This window comes from Anomaloglossus baeobatrachus, unplaced genomic scaffold, assembly GCF_048569485.1.
Source record: "Anomaloglossus baeobatrachus isolate aAnoBae1 unplaced genomic scaffold, aAnoBae1.hap1 Scaffold_2978, whole genome shotgun sequence".
In the NCBI taxonomy this organism is placed as follows: domain Eukaryota; kingdom Metazoa; phylum Chordata; class Amphibia; order Anura; family Aromobatidae; genus Anomaloglossus; species Anomaloglossus baeobatrachus.
In genome coordinates this window covers 92,796-114,133 of record NW_027442413.1, presented here as the reverse complement: position 1 = coordinate 114,133, position 21,338 = coordinate 92,796, and the positions used below count along the sequence as shown (strand labels likewise).

At 46.2% G+C, this 21,338-nt stretch overlaps 13 non-coding genes across 13 annotated transcripts; all 13 read left to right on the top strand.

The window, feature by feature from the left end:
* The first annotated feature begins 974 nt into the window (after nt 1-974).
* LOC142267952 (U2 spliceosomal RNA) lies at nt 975-1,165 on the top strand. The gene has a single exon (XR_012733754.1). It is a non-coding gene; the product is annotated as a U2 spliceosomal RNA (small nuclear RNA).
* Nucleotides 1,166-2,552: 1,387 nt separating this feature from the next.
* Nucleotides 2,553-2,743, top strand: LOC142267951 (U2 spliceosomal RNA). Its single transcript, XR_012733753.1, has one exon. It is a non-coding gene; the product is annotated as a U2 spliceosomal RNA (small nuclear RNA).
* A 1,387-nt stretch (nt 2,744-4,130) lies between these two features.
* On the top strand, nt 4,131-4,321 carry LOC142267949 (U2 spliceosomal RNA). Its single transcript, XR_012733752.1, has one exon. It is a non-coding gene; the product is annotated as a U2 spliceosomal RNA (small nuclear RNA).
* A 1,387-nt stretch (nt 4,322-5,708) lies between these two features.
* On the top strand, nt 5,709-5,899 carry LOC142267948 (U2 spliceosomal RNA). The gene has a single exon (XR_012733751.1). It is a non-coding gene; the product is annotated as a U2 spliceosomal RNA (small nuclear RNA).
* Nucleotides 5,900-7,286: 1,387 nt separating this feature from the next.
* On the top strand, nt 7,287-7,477 carry LOC142267947 (U2 spliceosomal RNA). The gene has a single exon (XR_012733750.1). It is a non-coding gene; the product is annotated as a U2 spliceosomal RNA (small nuclear RNA).
* A 1,387-nt stretch (nt 7,478-8,864) lies between these two features.
* On the top strand, nt 8,865-9,055 carry LOC142268024 (U2 spliceosomal RNA). Its single transcript, XR_012733813.1, has one exon. It is a non-coding gene; the product is annotated as a U2 spliceosomal RNA (small nuclear RNA).
* Nucleotides 9,056-10,442: 1,387 nt separating this feature from the next.
* On the top strand, nt 10,443-10,633 carry LOC142268023 (U2 spliceosomal RNA). Its single transcript, XR_012733812.1, has one exon. It is a non-coding gene; the product is annotated as a U2 spliceosomal RNA (small nuclear RNA).
* Nucleotides 10,634-12,020: 1,387 nt separating this feature from the next.
* LOC142268022 (U2 spliceosomal RNA) lies at nt 12,021-12,211 on the top strand. The gene has a single exon (XR_012733811.1). It is a non-coding gene; the product is annotated as a U2 spliceosomal RNA (small nuclear RNA).
* Nucleotides 12,212-13,598: 1,387 nt separating this feature from the next.
* On the top strand, nt 13,599-13,789 carry LOC142268021 (U2 spliceosomal RNA). The gene has a single exon (XR_012733810.1). It is a non-coding gene; the product is annotated as a U2 spliceosomal RNA (small nuclear RNA).
* Nucleotides 13,790-15,176: 1,387 nt separating this feature from the next.
* LOC142268020 (U2 spliceosomal RNA) lies at nt 15,177-15,367 on the top strand. Its single transcript, XR_012733809.1, has one exon. It is a non-coding gene; the product is annotated as a U2 spliceosomal RNA (small nuclear RNA).
* A 1,387-nt stretch (nt 15,368-16,754) lies between these two features.
* On the top strand, nt 16,755-16,945 carry LOC142268018 (U2 spliceosomal RNA). Its single transcript, XR_012733807.1, has one exon. It is a non-coding gene; the product is annotated as a U2 spliceosomal RNA (small nuclear RNA).
* Nucleotides 16,946-18,332: 1,387 nt separating this feature from the next.
* Nucleotides 18,333-18,523, top strand: LOC142268016 (U2 spliceosomal RNA). Its single transcript, XR_012733806.1, has one exon. It is a non-coding gene; the product is annotated as a U2 spliceosomal RNA (small nuclear RNA).
* Nucleotides 18,524-20,982: 2,459 nt separating this feature from the next.
* On the top strand, nt 20,983-21,173 carry LOC142268015 (U2 spliceosomal RNA). The gene has a single exon (XR_012733805.1). It is a non-coding gene; the product is annotated as a U2 spliceosomal RNA (small nuclear RNA).
* The last annotated feature ends 165 nt before the right edge of the window (nt 21,174-21,338 follow it).

The following is a 21,338-nucleotide window of genomic DNA, read 5'->3' as shown; positions in this document are numbered from 1 at the left end:
GGTTTTCTTTGAGTAATGATGATCTCTTTAGTAGTCTGTTGGCGCCCTCTCCTGGAGGAATAGTTTGCTTGCTCTTGGACATTCTAAAAGAGAGGTCATGATAGACATTGAGCTTCTGAGCTCAATTGGGGACAGTCATGGGTGATGAATGTTTGCAACCTACTGCGAAGCCTCATACCGCAATATAAGGAACGTCAAATACTAAGAAAGGGCGGCCTATGAAAGAATTACTACTTTCAATAAGTACACTTAAACGGCTAATTGGGAATAGAAAAACTGTAAAAAGCCCTCTGAGAAAGCCCCCCTCTAACCTTTGATAGTAAGCTTTTCTGTAGTCTGCCTGTTGATGTATTTTCCGTTTGAACTGTGCACAACATGAAGAGACGGAACACTGGCGGCTTGTCACAATGCCCCCCGATGACATCACAATAGCGCTGCTGCCTAGAAAACAAGCTGCGCAGAAGAAGTTGTTCTTTGGGTGGGAGGGTGGGCTAGTGGAAGGAGGGGGCAATCTCTTTTTTTCCCGGGTGGTAGGGGGATGACAGGAGAAGGGAAGCGGGTGGTGAGAAAGGTACAGAGGGCAGGGTTTGGGGGCTGGGAAGGAAAGGGAAAAGATTAGGGTTTGGGGATGATGAAAGGGCTTTCTACGGGTAAGGATGGCAAAGGGTGGCAGTGACGGAAAGTCAGGCAACCTGTCCTGTCCGTCTTTTTGTATCGTGAATTGGAAAGACTGCAAGGGGGAGGGGAGTTGCTTGCGCCCTAAAGGAGGAGTTATTCAGATTCATTGCAGTGGGCGGCGGCTGCAAAACGCACCATTCTTCTTGTTTTGGCTCTGCAAAGCAGCCTTTTCAAGGGTTGGCTTGGGTGACAAAATGTCTTGTGTAGGCGTGGGTTTGTCTCCCTCTCGCTCTCTCTCCCTAAGATGTGTCCGGCATAGGCCAGGGTGCCACTCGAGGCCCAAACCAATTCTGGTTATCGCTTCTCGGCCTTTTGGCTAAGATCAAGTGTAGTATCTGTTCTTATCAGTTTAATATCTGATACGTCCCCTATCTGGGGACCATATATTAAATGGATTTTTAGAACAGGGAGATGGAAAAAGAGCTTGCTCTGTCCACTCCACGCATTGACCTGGTATTGCAGTACCTCCAGGAACGGTGCACCCCTTCTTAACCCAGTTTCCAAAAGCAGAACTCAATTCACCTGATTCATATTAGCCCGATTTAATGAATTGGAAGAAAGCATACGTCTTCATATGCACCTCAATTTGGCCCATTCACTTTTCACACTTCCTCCTTTTGTTTTTTATCTTTCACACTTTTGACTTTCTTTATTCATCCAAATAGCAAACTCATCACCACTCAACCTGACCAACTCGGCTATGTCCCCGTGCTGCAGTTCTCTGTCTTATCTAGATCATTTGCAATTGAATGGAATAGATCCCTTTTGGACAAAGTGGATTCACCTGCTGCTGCAGTGACCACAGGTGTGATAACATCTAGAATTGGCATCTGGTGCGATCTCTCCGCTTCCACTCCAAAGAAAGTTACCTGTTTATTCCTATCATGCATTGGTTTTTGGGGTTTTCTTTGAGTAATGATGATCTCTTTAGTAGTCTGTTGGCGCCCTCTCCTGGAGGAATAGTTTGCTTGCTCTTGGACATTCTAAAAGAGAGGTCATGATAGACATTGAGCTTCTGAGCTCAATTGGGGACAGTCATGGGTGATGAATGTTTGCAACCTACTGCGAAGCCTCATACCGCAATATAAGGAACGTCAAATACTAAGAAAGGGCGGCCTATGAAAGAATTACTACTTTCAATAAGTACACTTAAACGGCTAATTGGGAATAGAAAAACTGTAAAAAGCCCTCTGAGAAAGCCCCCCTCTAACCTTTGATAGTAAGCTTTTCTGTAGTCTGCCTGTTGATGTATTTTCCGTTTGAACTGTGCACAACATGAAGAGACGGAACACTGGCGGCTTGTCACAATGCCCCCCGATGACATCACAATAGCGCTGCTGCCTAGAAAACAAGCTGCGCAGAAGAAGTTGTTCTTTGGGTGGGAGGGTGGGCTAGTGGAAGGAGGGGGCAATCTCTTTTTTTCCCGGGTGGTAGGGGGATGACAGGAGAAGGGAAGCGGGTGGTGAGAAAGGTACAGAGGGCAGGGTTTGGGGGCTGGGAAGGAAAGGGAAAAGATTAGGGTTTGGGGATGATGAAAGGGCTTTCTACGGGTAAGGATGGCAAAGGGTGGCAGTGACGGAAAGTCAGGCAACCTGTCCTGTCCGTCTTTTTGTATCGTGAATTGGAAAGACTGCAAGGGGGAGGGGAGTTGCTTGCGCCCTAAAGGAGGAGTTATTCAGATTCATTGCAGTGGGCGGCGGCTGCAAAACGCACCATTCTTCTTGTTTTGGCTCTGCAAAGCAGCCTTTTCAAGGGTTGGCTTGGGTGACAAAATGTCTTGTGTAGGCGTGGGTTTGTCTCCCTCTCGCTCTCTCTCCCTAAGATGTGTCCGGCATAGGCCAGGGTGCCACTCGAGGCCCAAACCAATTCTGGTTATCGCTTCTCGGCCTTTTGGCTAAGATCAAGTGTAGTATCTGTTCTTATCAGTTTAATATCTGATACGTCCCCTATCTGGGGACCATATATTAAATGGATTTTTAGAACAGGGAGATGGAAAAAGAGCTTGCTCTGTCCACTCCACGCATTGACCTGGTATTGCAGTACCTCCAGGAACGGTGCACCCCTTCTTAACCCAGTTTCCAAAAGCAGAACTCAATTCACCTGATTCATATTAGCCCGATTTAATGAATTGGAAGAAAGCATACGTCTTCATATGCACCTCAATTTGGCCCATTCACTTTTCACACTTCCTCCTTTTGTTTTTTATCTTTCACACTTTTGACTTTCTTTATTCATCCAAATAGCAAACTCATCACCACTCAACCTGACCAACTCGGCTATGTCCCCGTGCTGCAGTTCTCTGTCTTATCTAGATCATTTGCAATTGAATGGAATAGATCCCTTTTGGACAAAGTGGATTCACCTGCTGCTGCAGTGACCACAGGTGTGATAACATCTAGAATTGGCATCTGGTGCGATCTCTCCGCTTCCACTCCAAAGAAAGTTACCTGTTTATTCCTATCATGCATTGGTTTTTGGGGTTTTCTTTGAGTAATGATGATCTCTTTAGTAGTCTGTTGGCGCCCTCTCCTGGAGGAATAGTTTGCTTGCTCTTGGACATTCTAAAAGAGAGGTCATGATAGACATTGAGCTTCTGAGCTCAATTGGGGACAGTCATGGGTGATGAATGTTTGCAACCTACTGCGAAGCCTCATACCGCAATATAAGGAACGTCAAATACTAAGAAAGGGCGGCCTATGAAAGAATTACTACTTTCAATAAGTACACTTAAACGGCTAATTGGGAATAGAAAAACTGTAAAAAGCCCTCTGAGAAAGCCCCCCTCTAACCTTTGATAGTAAGCTTTTCTGTAGTCTGCCTGTTGATGTATTTTCCGTTTGAACTGTGCACAACATGAAGAGACGGAACACTGGCGGCTTGTCACAATGCCCCCCGATGACATCACAATAGCGCTGCTGCCTAGAAAACAAGCTGCGCAGAAGAAGTTGTTCTTTGGGTGGGAGGGTGGGCTAGTGGAAGGAGGGGGCAATCTCTTTTTTTCCCGGGTGGTAGGGGGATGACAGGAGAAGGGAAGCGGGTGGTGAGAAAGGTACAGAGGGCAGGGTTTGGGGGCTGGGAAGGAAAGGGAAAAGATTAGGGTTTGGGGATGATGAAAGGGCTTTCTACGGTTAAGGATGGCAAAGGGTGGCAGTGACGGAAAGTCAGGCAACCTGTCCTGTCCGTCTTTTTGTATCGTGAATTGGAAAGACTGCAAGGGGGAGGGGAGTTGCTTGCGCCCTAAAGGAGGAGTTATTCAGATTCATTGCAGTGGGCGGCGGCTGCAAAACGCACCATTCTTCTTGTTTTGGCTCTGCAAAGCAGCCTTTTCAAGGGTTGGCTTGGGTGACAAAATGTCTTGTGTAGGCGTGGGTTTGTCTCCCTCTCGCTCTCTCTCCCTAAGATGTGTCCGGCATAGGCCAGGGTGCCACTCGAGGCCCAAACCAATTCTGGTTATCGCTTCTCGGCCTTTTGGCTAAGATCAAGTGTAGTATCTGTTCTTATCAGTTTAATATCTGATACGTCCCCTATCTGGGGACCATATATTAAATGGATTTTTAGAACAGGGAGATGGAAAAAGAGCTTGCTCTGTCCACTCCACGCATTGACCTGGTATTGCAGTACCTCCAGGAACGGTGCACCCCTTCTTAACCCAGTTTCCAAAAGCAGAACTCAATTCACCTGATTCATATTAGCCCGATTTAATGAATTGGAAGAAAGCATACGTCTTCATATGCACCTCAATTTGGCCCATTCACTTTTCACACTTCCTCCTTTTGTTTTTTATCTTTCACACTTTTGACTTTCTTTATTCATCCAAATAGCAAACTCATCACCACTCAACCTGACCAACTCGGCTATGTCCCCGTGCTGCAGTTCTCTGTCTTATCTAGATCATTTGCAATTGAATGGAATAGATCCCTTTTGGACAAAGTGGATTCACCTGCTGCTGCAGTGACCACAGGTGTGATAACATCTAGAATTGGCATCTGGTGCGATCTCTCCGCTTCCACTCCAAAGAAAGTTACCTGTTTATTCCTATCATGCATTGGTTTTTGGGGTTTTCTTTGAGTAATGATGATCTCTTTAGTAGTCTGTTGGCGCCCTCTCCTGGAGGAATAGTTTGCTTGCTCTTGGACATTCTAAAAGAGAGGTCATGATAGACATTGAGCTTCTGAGCTCAATTGGGGACAGTCATGGGTGATGAATGTTTGCAACCTACTGCGAAGCCTCATACCGCAATATAAGGAACGTCAAATACTAAGAAAGGGCGGCCTATGAAAGAATTACTACTTTCAATAAGTACACTTAAACGGCTAATTGGGAATAGAAAAACTGTAAAAAGCCCTCTGAGAAAGCCCCCCTCTAACCTTTGATAGTAAGCTTTTCTGTAGTCTGCCTGTTGATGTATTTTCCGTTTGAACTGTGCACAACATGAAGAGACGGAACACTGGCGGCTTGTCACAATGCCCCCCGATGACATCACAATAGCGCTGCTGCCTAGAAAACAAGCTGCGCAGAAGAAGTTGTTCTTTGGGTGGGAGGGTGGGCTAGTGGAAGGAGGGGGCAATCTCTTTTTTTCCCGGGTGGTAGGGGGATGACAGGAGAAGGGAAGCGGGTGGTGAGAAAGGTACAGAGGGCAGGGTTTGGGGGCTGGGAAGGAAAGGGAAAAGATTAGGGTTTGGGGATGATGAAAGGGCTTTCTACGGGTAAGGATGGCAAAGGGTGGCAGTGACGGAAAGTCAGGCAACCTGTCCTGTCCGTCTTTTTGTATCGTGAATTGGAAAGACTGCAAGGGGGAGGGGAGTTGCTTGCGCCCTAAAGGAGGAGTTATTCAGATTCATTGCAGTGGGCGGCGGCTGCAAAACGCACCATTCTTCTTGTTTTGGCTCTGCAAAGCAGCCTTTTCAAGGGTTGGCTTGGGTGACAAAATGTCTTGTGTAGGCGTGGGTTTGTCTCCCTCTCGCTCTCTCTCCCTAAGATGTGTCCGGCATAGGCCAGGGTGCCACTCGAGGCCCAAACCAATTCTGGTTATCGCTTCTCGGCCTTTTGGCTAAGATCAAGTGTAGTATCTGTTCTTATCAGTTTAATATCTGATACGTCCCCTATCTGGGGACCATATATTAAATGGATTTTTAGAACAGGGAGATGGAAAAAGAGCTTGCTCTGTCCACTCCACGCATTGACCTGGTATTGCAGTACCTCCAGGAACGGTGCACCCCTTCTTAACCCAGTTTCCAAAAGCAGAACTCAATTCACCTGATTCATATTAGCCCGATTTAATGAATTGGAAGAAAGCATACGTCTTCATATGCACCTCAATTTGGCCCATTCACTTTTCACACTTCCTCCTTTTGTTTTTTATCTTTCACACTTTTGACTTTCTTTATTCATCCAAATAGCAAACTCATCACCACTCAACCTGACCAACTCGGCTATGTCCCCGTGCTGCAGTTCTCTGTCTTATCTAGATCATTTGCAATTGAATGGAATAGATCCCTTTTGGACAAAGTGGATTCACCTGCTGCTGCAGTGACCACAGGTGTGATAACATCTAGAATTGGCATCTGGTGCGATCTCTCCGCTTCCACTCCAAAGAAAGTTACCTGTTTATTCCTATCATGCATTGGTTTTTGGGGTTTTCTTTGAGTAATGATGATCTCTTTAGTAGTCTGTTGGCGCCCTCTCCTGGAGGAATAGTTTACTTGCTCTTGGACATTCTAAAAGAGAGGTCATGATAGACATTGAGCTTCTGAGCTCAATTGGGGACAGTCATGGGTGATGAATGTTTGCAACCTACTGCGAAGCCTCATACCGCAATATAAGGAACGTCAAATACTAAGAAAGGGCGGCCTATGAAAGAATTACTACTTTCAATAAGTACACTTAAACGGCTAATTGGGAATAGAAAAACTGTAAAAAGCCCTCTGAGAAAGCCCCCCTCTAACCTTTGATAGTAAGCTTTTCTGTAGTCTGCCTGTTGATGTATTTTCCGTTTGAACTGTGCACAACATGAAGAGACGGAACACTGGCGGCTTGTCACAATGCCCCCCGATGACATCACAATAGCGCTGCTGCCTAGAAAACAAGCTGCGCAGAAGAAGTTGTTCTTTGGGTGGGAGGGTGGGCTAGTGGAAGGAGGGGGCAATCTCTTTTTTTCCCGGGTGGTAGGGGGATGACAGGAGAAGGGAAGCGGGTGGTGAGAAAGGTACAGAGGGCAGGGTTTGGGGGCTGGGAAGGAAAGGGAAAAGATTAGGGTTTGGGGATGATGAAAGGGCTTTCTACGGGTAAGGATGGCAAAGGGTGGCAGTGACGGAAAGTCAGGCAACCTGTCCTGTCCGTCTTTTTGTATCGTGAATTGGAAAGACTGCAAGGGGGAGGGGAGTTGCTTGCGCCCTAAAGGAGGAGTTATTCAGATTCATTGCAGTGGGCGGCGGCTGCAAAACGCACCATTCTTCTTGTTTTGGCTCTGCAAAGCAGCCTTTTCAAGGGTTGGCTTGGGTGACAAAATGTCTTGTGTAGGCGTGGGTTTGTCTCCCTCTCGCTCTCTCTCCCTAAGATGTGTCCGGCATAGGCCAGGGTGCCACTCGAGGCCCAAACCAATTCTGGTTATCGCTTCTCGGCCTTTTGGCTAAGATCAAGTGTAGTATCTGTTCTTATCAGTTTAATATCTGATACGTCCCCTATCTGGGGACCATATATTAAATGGATTTTTAGAACAGGGAGATGGAAAAAGAGCTTGCTCTGTCCACTCCACGCATTGACCTGGTATTGCAGTACCTCCAGGAACGGTGCACCCCTTCTTAACCCAGTTTCCAAAAGCAGAACTCAATTCACCTGATTCATATTAGCCCGATTTAATGAATTGGAAGAAAGCATACGTCTTCATATGCACCTCAATTTGGCCCATTCACTTTTCACACTTCCTCCTTTTGTTTTTTATCTTTCACACTTTTGACTTTCTTTATTCATCCAAATAGCAAACTCATCACCACTCAACCTGACCAACTCGGCTATGTCCCCGTGCTGCAGTTCTCTGTCTTATCTAGATCATTTGCAATTGAATGGAATAGATCCCTTTTGGACAAAGTGGATTCACCTGCTGCTGCAGTGACCACAGGTGTGATAACATCTAGAATTGGCATCTGGTGCGATCTCTCCGCTTCCACTCCAAAGAAAGTTACCTGTTTATTCCTATCATGCATTGGTTTTTGGGGTTTTCTTTGAGTAATGATGATCTCTTTAGTAGTCTGTTGGCGCCCTCTCCTGGAGGAATAGTTTGCTTGCTCTTGGACATTCTAAAAGAGAGGTCATGATAGACATTGAGCTTCTGAGCTCAATTGGGGACAGTCATGGGTGATGAATGTTTGCAACCTACTGCGAAGCCTCATACCGCAATATAAGGAACGTCAAATACTAAGAAAGGGCGGCCTATGAAAGAATTACTACTTTCAATAAGTACACTTAAACGGCTAATTGGGAATAGAAAAACTGTAAAAAGCCCTCTGAGAAAGCCCCCCTCCAACCTTTGATAGTAAGCTTTTCTGTAGTCTGCCTGTTGATGTATTTTCCGTTTGAACTGTGCACAACATGAAGAGACGGAACACTGGCGGCTTGTCACAATGCCCCCCGATGACATCACAATAGCGCTGCTGCCTAGAAAACAAGCTGCGCAGAAGAAGTTGTTCTTTGGGTGGGAGGGTGGGCTAGTGGAAGGAGGGGGCAATCTCTTTTTTTCCCGGGTGGTAGGGGGATGACAGGAGAAGGGAAGCGGGTGGTGAGAAAGGTACAGAGGGCAGGGTTTGGGGGCTGGGAAGGAAAGGGAAAAGATTAGGGTTTGGGGATGATGAAAGGGCTTTCTACGGGTAAGGATGGCAAAGGGTGGCAGTGACGGAAAGTCAGGCAACCTGTCCTGTCCGTCTTTTTGTATCGTGAATTGGAAAGACTGCAAGGGGGAGGGGAGTTGCTTGCGCCCTAAAGGAGGAGTTATTCAGATTCATTGCAGTGGGCGGCGGCTGCAAAACGCACCATTCTTCTTGTTTTGGCTCTGCAAAGCAGCCTTTTCAAGGGTTGGCTTGGGTGACAAAATGTCTTGTGTAGGCGTGGGTTTGTCTCCCTCTCGCTCTCTCTCCCTAAGATGTGTCCGGCATAGGCCAGGGTGCCACTCGAGGCCCAAACCAATTCTGGTTATCGCTTCTCGGCCTTTTGGCTAAGATCAAGTGTAGTATCTGTTCTTATCAGTTTAATATCTGATACGTCCCCTATCTGGGGACCATATATTAAATGGATTTTTAGAACAGGGAGATGGAAAAAGAGCTTGCTCTGTCCACTCCACGCATTGACCTGGTATTGCAGTACCTCCAGGAACGGTGCACCCCTTCTTAACCCAGTTTCCAAAAGCAGAACTCAATTCACCTGATTCATATTAGCCCGATTTAATGAATTGGAAGAAAGCATACGTCTTCATATGCACCTCAATTTGGCCCATTCACTTTTCACACTTCCTCCTTTTGTTTTTTATCTTTCACACTTTTGACTTTCTTTATTCATCCAAATAGCAAACTCATCACCACTCAACCTGACCAACTCGGCTATGTCCCCGTGCTGCAGTTCTCTGTCTTATCTAGATCATTTGCAATTGAATGGAATAGATCCCTTTTGGACAAAGTGGATTCACCTGCTGCTGCAGTGACCACAGGTGTGATAACATCTAGAATTGGCATCTGGTGCGATCTCTCCGCTTCCACTCCAAAGAAAGTTACCTGTTTATTCCTATCATGCATTGGTTTTTGGGGTTTTCTTTGAGTAATGATGATCTCTTTAGTAGTCTGTTGGCGCCCTCTCCTGGAGGAATAGTTTGCTTGCTCTTGGACATTCTAAAAGAGAGGTCATGATAGACATTGAGCTTCTGAGCTCAATTGGGGACAGTCATGGGTGATGAATGTTTGCAACCTACTGCGAAGCCTCATACCGCAATATAAGGAACGTCAAATACTAAGAAAGGGCGGCCTATGAAAGAATTACTACTTTCAATAAGTACACTTAAACGGCTAATTGGGAATAGAAAAACTGTAAAAAGCCCTCTGAGAAAGCCCCCCTCTAACCTTTGATAGTAAGCTTTTCTGTAGTCTGCCTGTTGATGTATTTTCCGTTTGAACTGTGCACAACATGAAGAGACGGAACACTGGCGGCTTGTCACAATGCCCCCCGATGACATCACAATAGCGCTGCTGCCTAGAAAACAAGCTGCGCAGAAGAAGTTGTTCTTTGGGTGGGAGGGTGGGCTAGTGGAAGGAGGGGGCAATCTCTTTTTTTCCCGTGTGGTAGGGGGATGACAGGAGAAGGGAAGCGGGTGGTGAGAAAGGTACAGAGGGCAGGGTTTGGGGGCTGGGAAGGAAAGGGAAAAGATTAGGGTTTGGGGATGATGAAAGGGCTTTCTACGGGTAAGGATGGCAAAGGGTGGCAGTGACGGAAAGTCAGGCAACCTGTCCTGTCCGTCTTTTTGTATCGTGAATTGGAAAGACTGCAAGGGGGAGGGGAGTTGCTTGCGCCCTAAAGGAGGAGTTATTCAGATTCATTGCAGTGGGCGGCGGCTGCAAAACGCACCATTCTTCTTGTTTTGGCTCTGCAAAGCAGCCTTTTCAAGGGTTGGCTTGGGTGACAAAATGTCTTGTGTAGGCGTGGGTTTGTCTCCCTCTCGCTCTCTCTCCCTAAGATGTGTCCGGCATAGGCCAGGGTGCCACTCGAGGCCCAAACCAATTCTGGTTATCGCTTCTCGGCCTTTTGGCTAAGATCAAGTGTAGTATCTGTTCTTATCAGTTTAATATCTGATACGTCCCCTATCTGGGGACCATATATTAAATGGATTTTTAGAACAGGGAGATGGAAAAAGAGCTTGCTCTGTCCACTCCACGCATTGACCTGGTATTGCAGTACCTCCAGGAACGGTGCACCCCTTCTTAACCCAGTTTCCAAAAGCAGAACTCAATTCACCTGATTCATATTAGCCCGATTTAATGAATTGGAAGAAAGCATACGTCTTCATATGCACCTCAATTTGGCCCATTCACTTTTCACACTTCCTCCTTTTGTTTTTTATCTTTCACACTTTTGACTTTCTTTATTCATCCAAATAGCAAACTCATCACCACTCAACCTGACCAACTCGGCTATGTCCCCGTGCTGCAGTTCTCTGTCTTATCTAGATCATTTGCAATTGAATGGAATAGATCCCTTTTGGACAAAGTGGATTCACCTGCTGCTGCAGTGACCACAGGTGTGATAACATCTAGAATTGGCATCTGGTGCGATCTCTCCGCTTCCACTCCAAAGAAAGTTACCTGTTTATTCCTATCATGCATTGGTTTTTGGGGTTTTCTTTGAGTAATGATGATCTCTTTAGTAGTCTGTTGGCGCCCTCTCCTGGAGGAATAGTTTGCTTGCTCTTGGACATTCTAAAAGAGAGGTCATGATAGACATTGAGCTTCTGAGCTCAATTGGGGACAGTCATGGGTGATGAATGTTTGCAACCTACTGCGAAGCCTCATACCGCAATATAAGGAACGTCAAATACTAAGAAAGGGCGGCCTATGAAAGAATTACTACTTTCAATAAGTACACTTAAACGGCTAATTGGGAATAGAAAAACTGTAAAAAGCCCTCTGAGAAAGCCCCCCTCTAACCTTTGATAGTAAGCTTTTCTGTAGTCTGCCTGTTGATGTATTTTCCGTTTGAACTGTGCACAACATGAAGAGACGGAACACTGGCGGCTTGTCACAATGCCCCCCGATGACATCACAATAGCGCTGCTGCCTAGAAAACAAGCTGCGCAGAAGAAGTTGTTCTTTGGGTGGGAGGGTGGGCTAGTGGAAGGAGGGGGCAATCTCTTTTTTTCCCGGGTGGTAGGGGGATGACAGGAGAAGGGAAGCGGGTGGTGAGAAAGGTACAGAGGGCAGGGTTTGGGGGCTGGGAAGGAAAGGGAAAAGATTAGGGTTTGGGGATGATGAAAGGGCTTTCTACGGGTAAGGATGGCAAAGGGTGGCAGTGACGGAAAGTCAGGCAACCTGTCCTGTCCGTCTTTTTGTATCGTGAATTGGAAAGACTGCAAGGGGGAGGGGAGTTGCTTGCGCCCTAAAGGAGGAGTTATTCAGATTCATTGCAGTGGGCGGCGGCTGCAAAACGCACCATTCTTCTTGTTTTGGCTCTGCAAAGCAGCCTTTTCAAGGGTTGGCTTGGGTGACAAAATGTCTTGTGTAGGCGTGGGTTTGTCTCCCTCTCGCTCTCTCTCCCTAAGATGTGTCCGGCATAGGCCAGGGTGCCACTCGAGGCCCAAACCAATTCTGGTTATCGCTTCTCGGCCTTTTGGCTAAGATCAAGTGTAGTATCTGTTCTTATCAGTTTAATATCTGATACGTCCCCTATCTGGGGACCATATATTAAATGGATTTTTAGAACAGGGAGATGGAAAAAGAGCTTGCTCTGTCCACTCCACGCATTGACCTGGTATTGCAGTACCTCCAGGAACGGTGCACCCCTTCTTAACCCAGTTTCCAAAAGCAGAACTCAATTCACCTGATTCATATTAGCCCGATTTAATGAATTGGAAGAAAGCATACGTCTTCATATGCACCTCAATTTGGCCCATTCACTTTTCACACTTCCTCCTTTTGTTTTTTATCTTTCACACTTTTGACTTTCTTTATTCATCCAAATAGCAAACTCATCACCACTCAACCTGACCAACTCGGCTATGTCCCCGTGCTGCAGTTCTCTGTCTTATCTAGATCATTTGCAATTGAATGGAATAGATCCCTTTTGGACAAAGTGGATTCACCTGCTGCTGCAGTGACCACAGGTGTGATAACATCTAGAATTGGCATCTGGTGCGATCTCTCCGCTTCCACTCCAAAGAAAGTTACCTGTTTATTCCTATCATGCATTGGTTTTTGGGGTTTTCTTTGAGTAATGATGATCTCTTTAGTAGTCTGTTGGCGCCCTCTCCTGGAGGAATAGTTTGCTTGCTCTTGGACATTCTAAAAGAGAGGTCATGATAGACATTGAGCTTCTGAGCTCAATTGGGGACAGTCATGGGTGATGAATGTTTGCAACCTACTGCGAAGCCTCATACCGCAATATAAGGAACGTCAAATACTAAGAAAGGGCGGCCTATGAAAGAATTACTACTTTCAATAAGTACACTTAAACGGCTAATTGGGAATAGAAAAACTGTAAAAAGCCCTCTGAGAAAGCCCCCCTCTAACCTTTGATAGTAAGCTTTTCTGTAGTCTGCCTGTTGATGTATTTTCCGTTTGAACTGTGCACAACATGAAGAGACGGAACACTGGCGGCTTGTCACAATGCCCCCCGATGACATCACAATAGCGCTGCTGCCTAGAAAACAAGCTGCGCAGAAGAAGTTGTTCTTTGGGTGGGAGGGTGGGCTAGTGGAAGGAGGGGGCAATCTCTTTTTTTCCCGGGTGGTAGGGGGATGACAGGAGAAGGGAAGCGGGTGGTGAGAAAGGTACAGAGGGCAGGGTTTGGGGGCTGGGAAGGAAAGGGAAAAGATTAGGGTTTGGGGATGATGAAAGGGCTTTCTACGGGTAAGGATGGCAAAGGGTGGCAGTGACGGAAAGTCAGGCAACCTGTCCTGTCCGTCTTTTTGTATCGTGAATTGGAAAGACTGCAAGGGGGAGGGGAGTTGCTTGCGCCCTAAAGGAGGAGTTATTCAGATTCATTGCAGTGGGCGGCGGCTGCAAAACGCACCATTCTTCTTGTTTTGGCTCTGCAAAGCAGCCTTTTCAAGGGTTGGCTTGGGTGACAAAATGTCTTGTGTAGGCGTGGGTTTGTCTCCCTCTCGCTCTCTCTCCCTAAGATGTGTCCGGCATAGGCCAGGGTGCCACTCGAGGCCCAAACCAATTCTGGTTATCGCTTCTCGGCCTTTTGGCTAAGATCAAGTGTAGTATCTGTTCTTATCAGTTTAATATCTGATACGTCCCCTATCTGGGGACCATATATTAAATGGATTTTTAGAACAGGGAGATGGAAAAAGAGCTTGCTCTGTCCACTCCACGCATTGACCTGGTATTGCAGTACCTCCAGGAACGGTGCACCCCTTCTTAACCCAGTTTCCAAAAGCAGAACTCAATTCACCTGATTCATATTAGCCCGATTTAATGAATTGGAAGAAAGCATACGTCTTCATATGCACCTCAATTTGGCCCATTCACTTTTCACACTTCCTCCTTTTGTTTTTTATCTTTCACACTTTTGACTTTCTTTATTCATCCAAATAGCAAACTCATCACCACTCAACCTGACCAACTCGGCTATGTCCCCGTGCTGCAGTTCTCTGTCTTATCTAGATCATTTGCAATTGAATGGAATAGATCCCTTTTGGACAAAGTGGATTCACCTGCTGCTGCAGTGACCACAGGTGTGATAACATCTAGAATTGGCATCTGGTGCGATCTCTCCGCTTCCACTCCAAAGAAAGTTACCTGTTTATTCCTATCATGCATTGGTTTTTGGGGTTTTCTTTGAGTAATGATGATCTCTTTAGTAGTCTGTTGGCGCCCTCTCCTGGAGGAATAGTTTGCTTGCTCTTGGACATTCTAAAAGAGAGGTCATGATAGACATTGAGCTTCTGAGCTCAATTGGGGACAGTCATGGGTGATGAATGTTTGCAACCTACTGCGAAGCCTCATACCGCAATATAAGGAACGTCAAATACTAAGAAAGGGCGGCCTATGAAAGAATTACTACTTTCAATAAGTACACTTAAACGGCTAATTGGGAATAGAAAAACTGTAAAAAGCCCTCTGAGAAAGCCCCCCTCTAACCTTTGATAGTAAGCTTTTCTGTAGTCTGCCTGTTGATGTATTTTCCGTTTGAACTGTGCACAACATGAAGAGACGGAACACTGGCGGCTTGTCACAATGCCCCCCGATGACATCACAATAGCGCTGCTGCCTAGAAAACAAGCTGCGCAGAAGAAGTTGTTCTTTGGGTGGGAGGGTGGGCTAGTGGAAGGAGGGGGCAATCTCTTTTTTTCCCGGGTGGTAGGGGGATGACAGGAGAAGGGAAGCGGGTGGTGAGAAAGGTACAGAGGGCAGGGTTTGGGGGCTGGGAAGGAAAGGGAAAAGATTAGGGTTTGGGGATGATGAAAGGGCTTTCTACGGGTAAGGATGGCAAAGGGTGGCAGTGACGGAAAGTCAGGCAACCTGTCCTGTCCGTCTTTTTGTATCGTGAATTGGAAAGACTGCAAGGGGGAGGGGAGTTGCTTGCGCCCTAAAGGAGGAGTTATTCAGATTCATTGCAGTGGGCGGCGGCTGCAAAACGCACCATTCTTCTTGTTTTGGCTCTGCAAAGCAGCCTTTTCAAGGGTTGGCTTGGGTGACAAAATGTCTTGTGTAGGCGTGGGTTTGTCTCCCTCTCGCTCTCTCTCCCTAAGATGTGTCCGGCATAGGCCAGGGTGCCACTCGAGGCCCAAACCAATTCTGGTTATCGCTTCTCGGCCTTTTGGCTAAGATCAAGTGTAGTATCTGTTCTTATCAGTTTAATATCTGATACGTCCCCTATCTGGGGACCATATATTAAATGGATTTTTAGAACAGGGAGATGGAAAAAGAGCTTGCTCTGTCCACTCCACGCATTGACCTGGTATTGCAGTACCTCCAGGAACGGTGCACCCCTTCTTAACCCAGTTTCCAAAAGCAGAACTCAATTCACCTGATTCATATTAGCCCGATTTAATGAATTGGAAGAAAGCATACGTCTTCATATGCACCTCAATTTGGCCCATTCACTTTTCACACTTCCTCCTTTTGTTTTTTATCTTTCACACTTTTGACTTTCTTTATTCATCCAAATAGCAAACTCATCACCACTCAACCTGACCAACTCGGCTATGTCCCCGTGCTGCAGTTCTCTGTCTTATCTAGATCATTTGCAATTGAATGGAATAGATCCCTTTTGGACAAAGTGGATTCACCTGCTGCTGCAGTGACCACAGGTGTGATAACATCTAGAATTGGCATCTGGTGCGATCTCTCCGCTTCCACTCCAAAGAAAGTTACCTGTTTATTCCTATCATGCATTGGTTTTTGGGGTTTTCTTTGAGTAATGATGATCTCTTTAGTAGTCTGTTGGCGCCCTCTCCTGGAGGAATAGTTTGCTTGCTCTTGGACATTCTAAAAGAGAGGTCATGATAGACATTGAGCTTCTGAGCTCAATTGGGGACAGTCATGGGTGATGAATGTTTGCAACCTACTGCGAAGCCTCATACCGCAATATAAGGAACGTCAAATACTAAGAAAGGGCGGCCTATGAAAGAATTACTACTTTCAATAAGTACACTTAAACGGCTAATTGGGAATAGAAAAACTGTAAAAAGCCCTCTGAGAAAGCCCCCCTCTAACCTTTGATAGTAAGCTTTTCTGTAGTCTGCCTGTTGATGTATTTTCCGTTTGAACTGTGCACAACATGAAGAGACGGAACACTGGCGGCTTGTCACAATGCCCCCCGATGACATCACAATAGCGCTGCTGCCTAGAAAACAAGCTGCGCAGAAGAAGTTGTTCTTTGGGTGGGAGGGTGGGCTAGTGGAAGGAGGGGGCAATCTCTTTTTTTCCCGGGTGGTAGGGGGATGACAGGAGAAGGGAAGCGGGTGGTGAGAAAGGTACAGAGGGCAGGGTTTGGGGGCTGGGAAGGAAAGGGAAAAGATTAGGGTTTGGGGATGATGAAAGGGCTTTCTACGGGTAAGGATGGCAAAGGGTGGCAGTGACGGAAAGTCAGGCAACCTGTCCTGTCCGTCTTTTTGTATCGTGAATTGGAAAGACTGCAAGGGGGAGGGGAGTTGCTTGCGCCCTAAAGGAGGAGTTATTCAGATTCATTGCAGTGGGCGGCGGCTGCAAAACGCACCATTCTTCTTGTTTTGGCTCTGCAAAGCAGCCTTTTCAAGGGTTGGCTTGGGTGACAAAATGTCTTGTGTAGGCGTGGGTTTGTCTCCCTCTCGCTCTCTCTCCCTAAGATGTGTCCGGCATAGGCCAGGGTGCCACTCGAGGCCCAAACCAATTCTGGTTATCGCTTCTCGGCCTTTTGGCTAAGATCAAGTGTAGTATCTGTTCTTATCAGTTTAATATCTGATACGTCCCCTATCTGGGGACCATATATTAAATGGATTTTTAGAACAGGGAGATGGAAAAAGAGCTTGCTCTGTCCACTCCACGCATTGACCTGGTATTGCAGTACCTCCAGGAACGGTGCACCCCTTCTTAACCCAGTTTCCAAAAGCAGAACTCAATTCACCTGATTCATATTAGCCCGATTTAATGAATTGGAAGAAAGCATACGTCTTCATATGCACCTCAATTTGGCCCATTCACTTTTCACACTTCCTCCTTTTGTTTTTTATCTTTCACACTTTTGACTTTCTTTATTCATCCAAATAGCAAACTCATCACCACTCAACCTGACCAACTCGGCTATGTCCCCGTGCTGCAGTTCTCTGTCTTATCTAGATCATTTGCAATTGAATGGAATAGATCCCTTTTGGACAAAGTGGATTCACCTGCTGCTGCAGTGACCACAGGTGTGATAACATCTAGAATTGGCATCTGGTGCGATCTCTCCGCTTCCACTCCAAAGAAAGTTACCTGTTTATTCCTATCATGCATTGGTTTTTGGGGTTTTCTTTGAGTAATGATGATCTCTTTAGTAGTCTGTTGGCGCCCTCTCCTGGAGGAATAGTTTGCTTGCTCTTGGACATTCTAAAAGAGAGGTCATGATAGACATTGAGCTTCTGAGCTCAATTGGGGACAGTCATGGGTGATGAATGTTTGCAACCTACTGCGAAGCCTCATACCGCAATATAAGGAACGTCAAATACTAAGAAAGGGCGGCCTATGAAAGAATTACTACTTTCAATAAGTACACTTAAACGGCTAATTGGGAATAGAAAAACTGTAAAAAGCCCTCTGAGAAAGCCCCCCTCTAACCTTTGATAGTAAGCTTTTCTGTAGTCTGCCTGTTGATGTATTTTCCGTTTGAACTGTGCACAACATGAAGAGACGGAACACTGGCGGCTTGTCACAATGCCCCCCGATGACATCACAATAGCGCTGCTGCCTAGAAAACAAGCTGCGCAGAAGAAGTTGTTCTTTGGGTGGGAGGGTGGGCTAGTGGAAGGAGGGGGCAATCTCTTTTTTTCCCGGGTGGTAGGGGGATGACAGGAGAAGGGAAGCGGGTGGTGAGAAAGGTACAGAGGGCAGGGTTTGGGGGCTGGGAAGGAAAGGGAAAAGATTAGGGTTTGGGGATGATGAAAGGGCTTTCTACGGGTAAGGATGGCAAAGGGTGGCAGTGACGGAAAGTCAGGCAACCTGTCCTGTCCGTCTTTTTGTATCGTGAATTGGAAAGACTGCAAGGGGGAGGGGAGTTGCTTGCGCCCTAAAGGAGGAGTTATTCAGATTCATTGCAGTGGGCGGCGGCTGCAAAACGCACCATTCTTCTTGTTTTGGCTCTGCAAAGCAGCCTTTTCAAGGGTTGGCTTGGGTGACAAAATGTCTTGTGTAGGCGTGGGTTTGTCTCCCTCTCGCTCTCTCTCCCTAAGATGTGTCCGGCATAGGCCAGGGTGCCACTCGAGGCCCAAACCAATTCTGGTTATCGCTTCTCGGCCTTTTGGCTAAGATCAAGTGTAGTATCTGTTCTTATCAGTTTAATATCTGATACGTCCCCTATCTGGGGACCATATATTAAATGGATTTTTAGAACAGGGAGATGGAAAAAGAGCTTGCTCTGTCCACTCCACGCATTGACCTGGTATTGCAGTACCTCCAGGAACGGTGCACCCCTTCTTAACCCAGTTTCCAAAAGCAGAACTCAATTCACCTGATTCATATTAGCCCGATTTAATGAATTGGAAGAAAGCATACGTCTTCATATGCACCTCAATTTGGCCCATTCACTTTTCACACTTCCTCCTTTTGTTTTTTATCTTTCACACTTTTGACTTTCTTTATTCATCCAAATAGCAAACTCATCACCACTCAACCTGACCAACTCGGCTATGTCCCCGTGCTGCAGTTCTCTGTCTTATCTAGATCATTTGCAATTGAATGGAATAGATCCCTTTTGGACAAAGTGGATTCACCTGCTGCTGCAGTGACCACAGGTGTGATAACATCTAGAATTGGCATCTGGTGCGATCTCTCCGCTTCCACTCCAAAGAAAGTTACCTGTTTATTCCTATCATGCATTGGTTTTTGGGGTTTTCTTTGAGTAATGATGATCTCTTTAGTAGTCTGTTGGCGCCCTCTCCATAAAGATGGCTGCAGCCGAGGTGCAAGATGCTGATGTCACAGCCACTCAACCTCCACACTAGGGGGGAGGGGTGGTTGCTTAGCATAAGACATGCACACTAATAAGGCTTGCACTGGGAGCCCATCATATAATGAGTGAAATGCACAGTGTCTGAACTGTAACCTATAAATGACGCCAGAAACCCAGGTCAGGCGGGCAAAACAGCACTATATAGGTGCATCTCGCACGGATACACGAGACGCACAGTGTCTGAATTAAGGCCTATAAATGACGCACAACACCAGGTCCAGGCGGGTTAGTTAGCACTATGAGTACATAACACATGACAGGCTCACCATTTAACCACCTGAATTCAAAAGGTCCACACACATCCTGCAAAAATGGATAAAATGTGCCATACCTCAAATAGTGAGATATTAGTTTATATTTTGGCCCAAAATATGTAAGCTCGCAATCCGTTCGTCAAGGATTCTCACACTTGCGAGTCCCTACACTGAATTAGTTAGAAAAACCACAAAGAACTATATCAAAAAAACACCACAAAAAAAGAGCCAAGATACGCATTGACCTGGTATTGCAGTACCTCCAGGAACGGTGCACCCCTTCTTAACCCAGTTTCCAAAAGCAGAACTCAATTCACCTGATTCATATTAGCCCGATTTAATGAATTGGAAGAAAGCATACGTCTTCATATGCACCTCAATTTGGCCCATTCACTTTTCACACTTCCTCCTTTTGTTTTTTATCTTTCACACTTTTGACTTTCTTTATTCATCCAAATAGCAAACTCATCACCACTCAACCTGACCAACTCGGCTATGTCCCCGTGCTGCAGTTCTCTGTCTTATCTAGATCATTTGCAATTGAATGGAATAGATCCCTTTTGGACAAAGTGGATTCACCTGCTGCTGCAGTGACCACAGGTGTGATAACATCTAGAATTGGCATCTGGTGCGATCTCTCCGCTTCCACTCCAAAGAAAGTTACCTGTTTATTCCTATCATGCATTGGTTTTTGGGGTTTTCTTTGAGTAATGATGATCTCTTTAGTAGTCTGTTGGCGCCCTCTCCTGGAGGAATAGTTTGCTTGCTCTTGGACATTCTAAAAGAGAGGTCATGATAGACATTGAGCTTCTGAGCTCAATTGGGGACAGTCATGGGTGATGAATGTTTGCAACCTACTGCGAAGCCTCATACCGCAATATAAGGAACGTCAAATACTAAGAAAGGGCGGCCTATGAAAGAATTACTACTTTCAATAAGTACACTTAAACGGCTAATTGGGAATAGAAAAACTGTAAAAAGCCCTCTGAGAAAGCCCCCCTCTAACCTTTGATAGTAAGCTTTTCTGTAGTCTGCCTGTTGATGTATTTTCCGTTTGAACTGTGCACAACATGAAGAGACGGAACACTGGCGGCTTGTCACAATGCCCCCCGATGACATCACAATAGCGCTGCTGCCTAGAAAACAAGCTGCGCAGAAGAAGTTGTTCTTTGGGTGGGAGGGTGGGCTAGTGGAAGGAGGGGGCAATCTCTTTTTTTCCCGGGTGGTAGGGGGATGACAGGAGAAGGGAAGCGGGTGGTGAGAAAGGTACAGAGGGCAGGGTTTGGGGGCTGGGAAGGAAAGGGAAAAGATTAGGGTTTGGGGATGATGAAAGGGCTTTCTACGGGTAAGGATGGCAAAGGGTGGCAGTGACGGAAAGTCAGGCAACCTGTCCTGTCCGTCTTTTTGTATCGTGAATTGGAAAGACTGCAAGGGGGAGGGGAGTTGCTTGCGCCCTAAAGGAGGAGTTATTCAGATTCATTGCAGTGGGCGGCGGCTGCAAAACGCACCATTCTTCTTGTTTTGGCTCTGCAAAGCAGCCTTTTCAAGGGTTGGCTTGGGTGACAAAATGTCTTGTGTAGGCGTGGGTTTGTCTCCCTCTCGCTCTCTCTCCCTAAGATGTGTCCGGCATAGGCCAGGGTGCCACTCGAGGCCCAAACCAATTCTGGTTATCGCTTCTCGGCCTTTTGGCTAAGATCAAGTGTAGTATCTGTTCTTATCAGTTTAATATCTGATACGTCCCCTATCTGGGGACCATATATTAAATGGATTTTTAGAACAGGGAGATGGAAAAAGAGCTTGCTCTGTCCACTCCACGCATTGACCTGGTATTGCAGTACCTCCAGGAACGGTGCACCCCTTCTTAACCCAGTTTCCAAAAGCAGAACTCAATTCACCTGATTCATATTAGCCCGATTTAATGAATTGGAAGAAAGCATACGTCTTCATATGCACCTCAATTTGGCCCATTCACTTTTCACACTTCCTCCTTTTGTTTTTTATCTTTCACACTTTTGACTTTCTTTA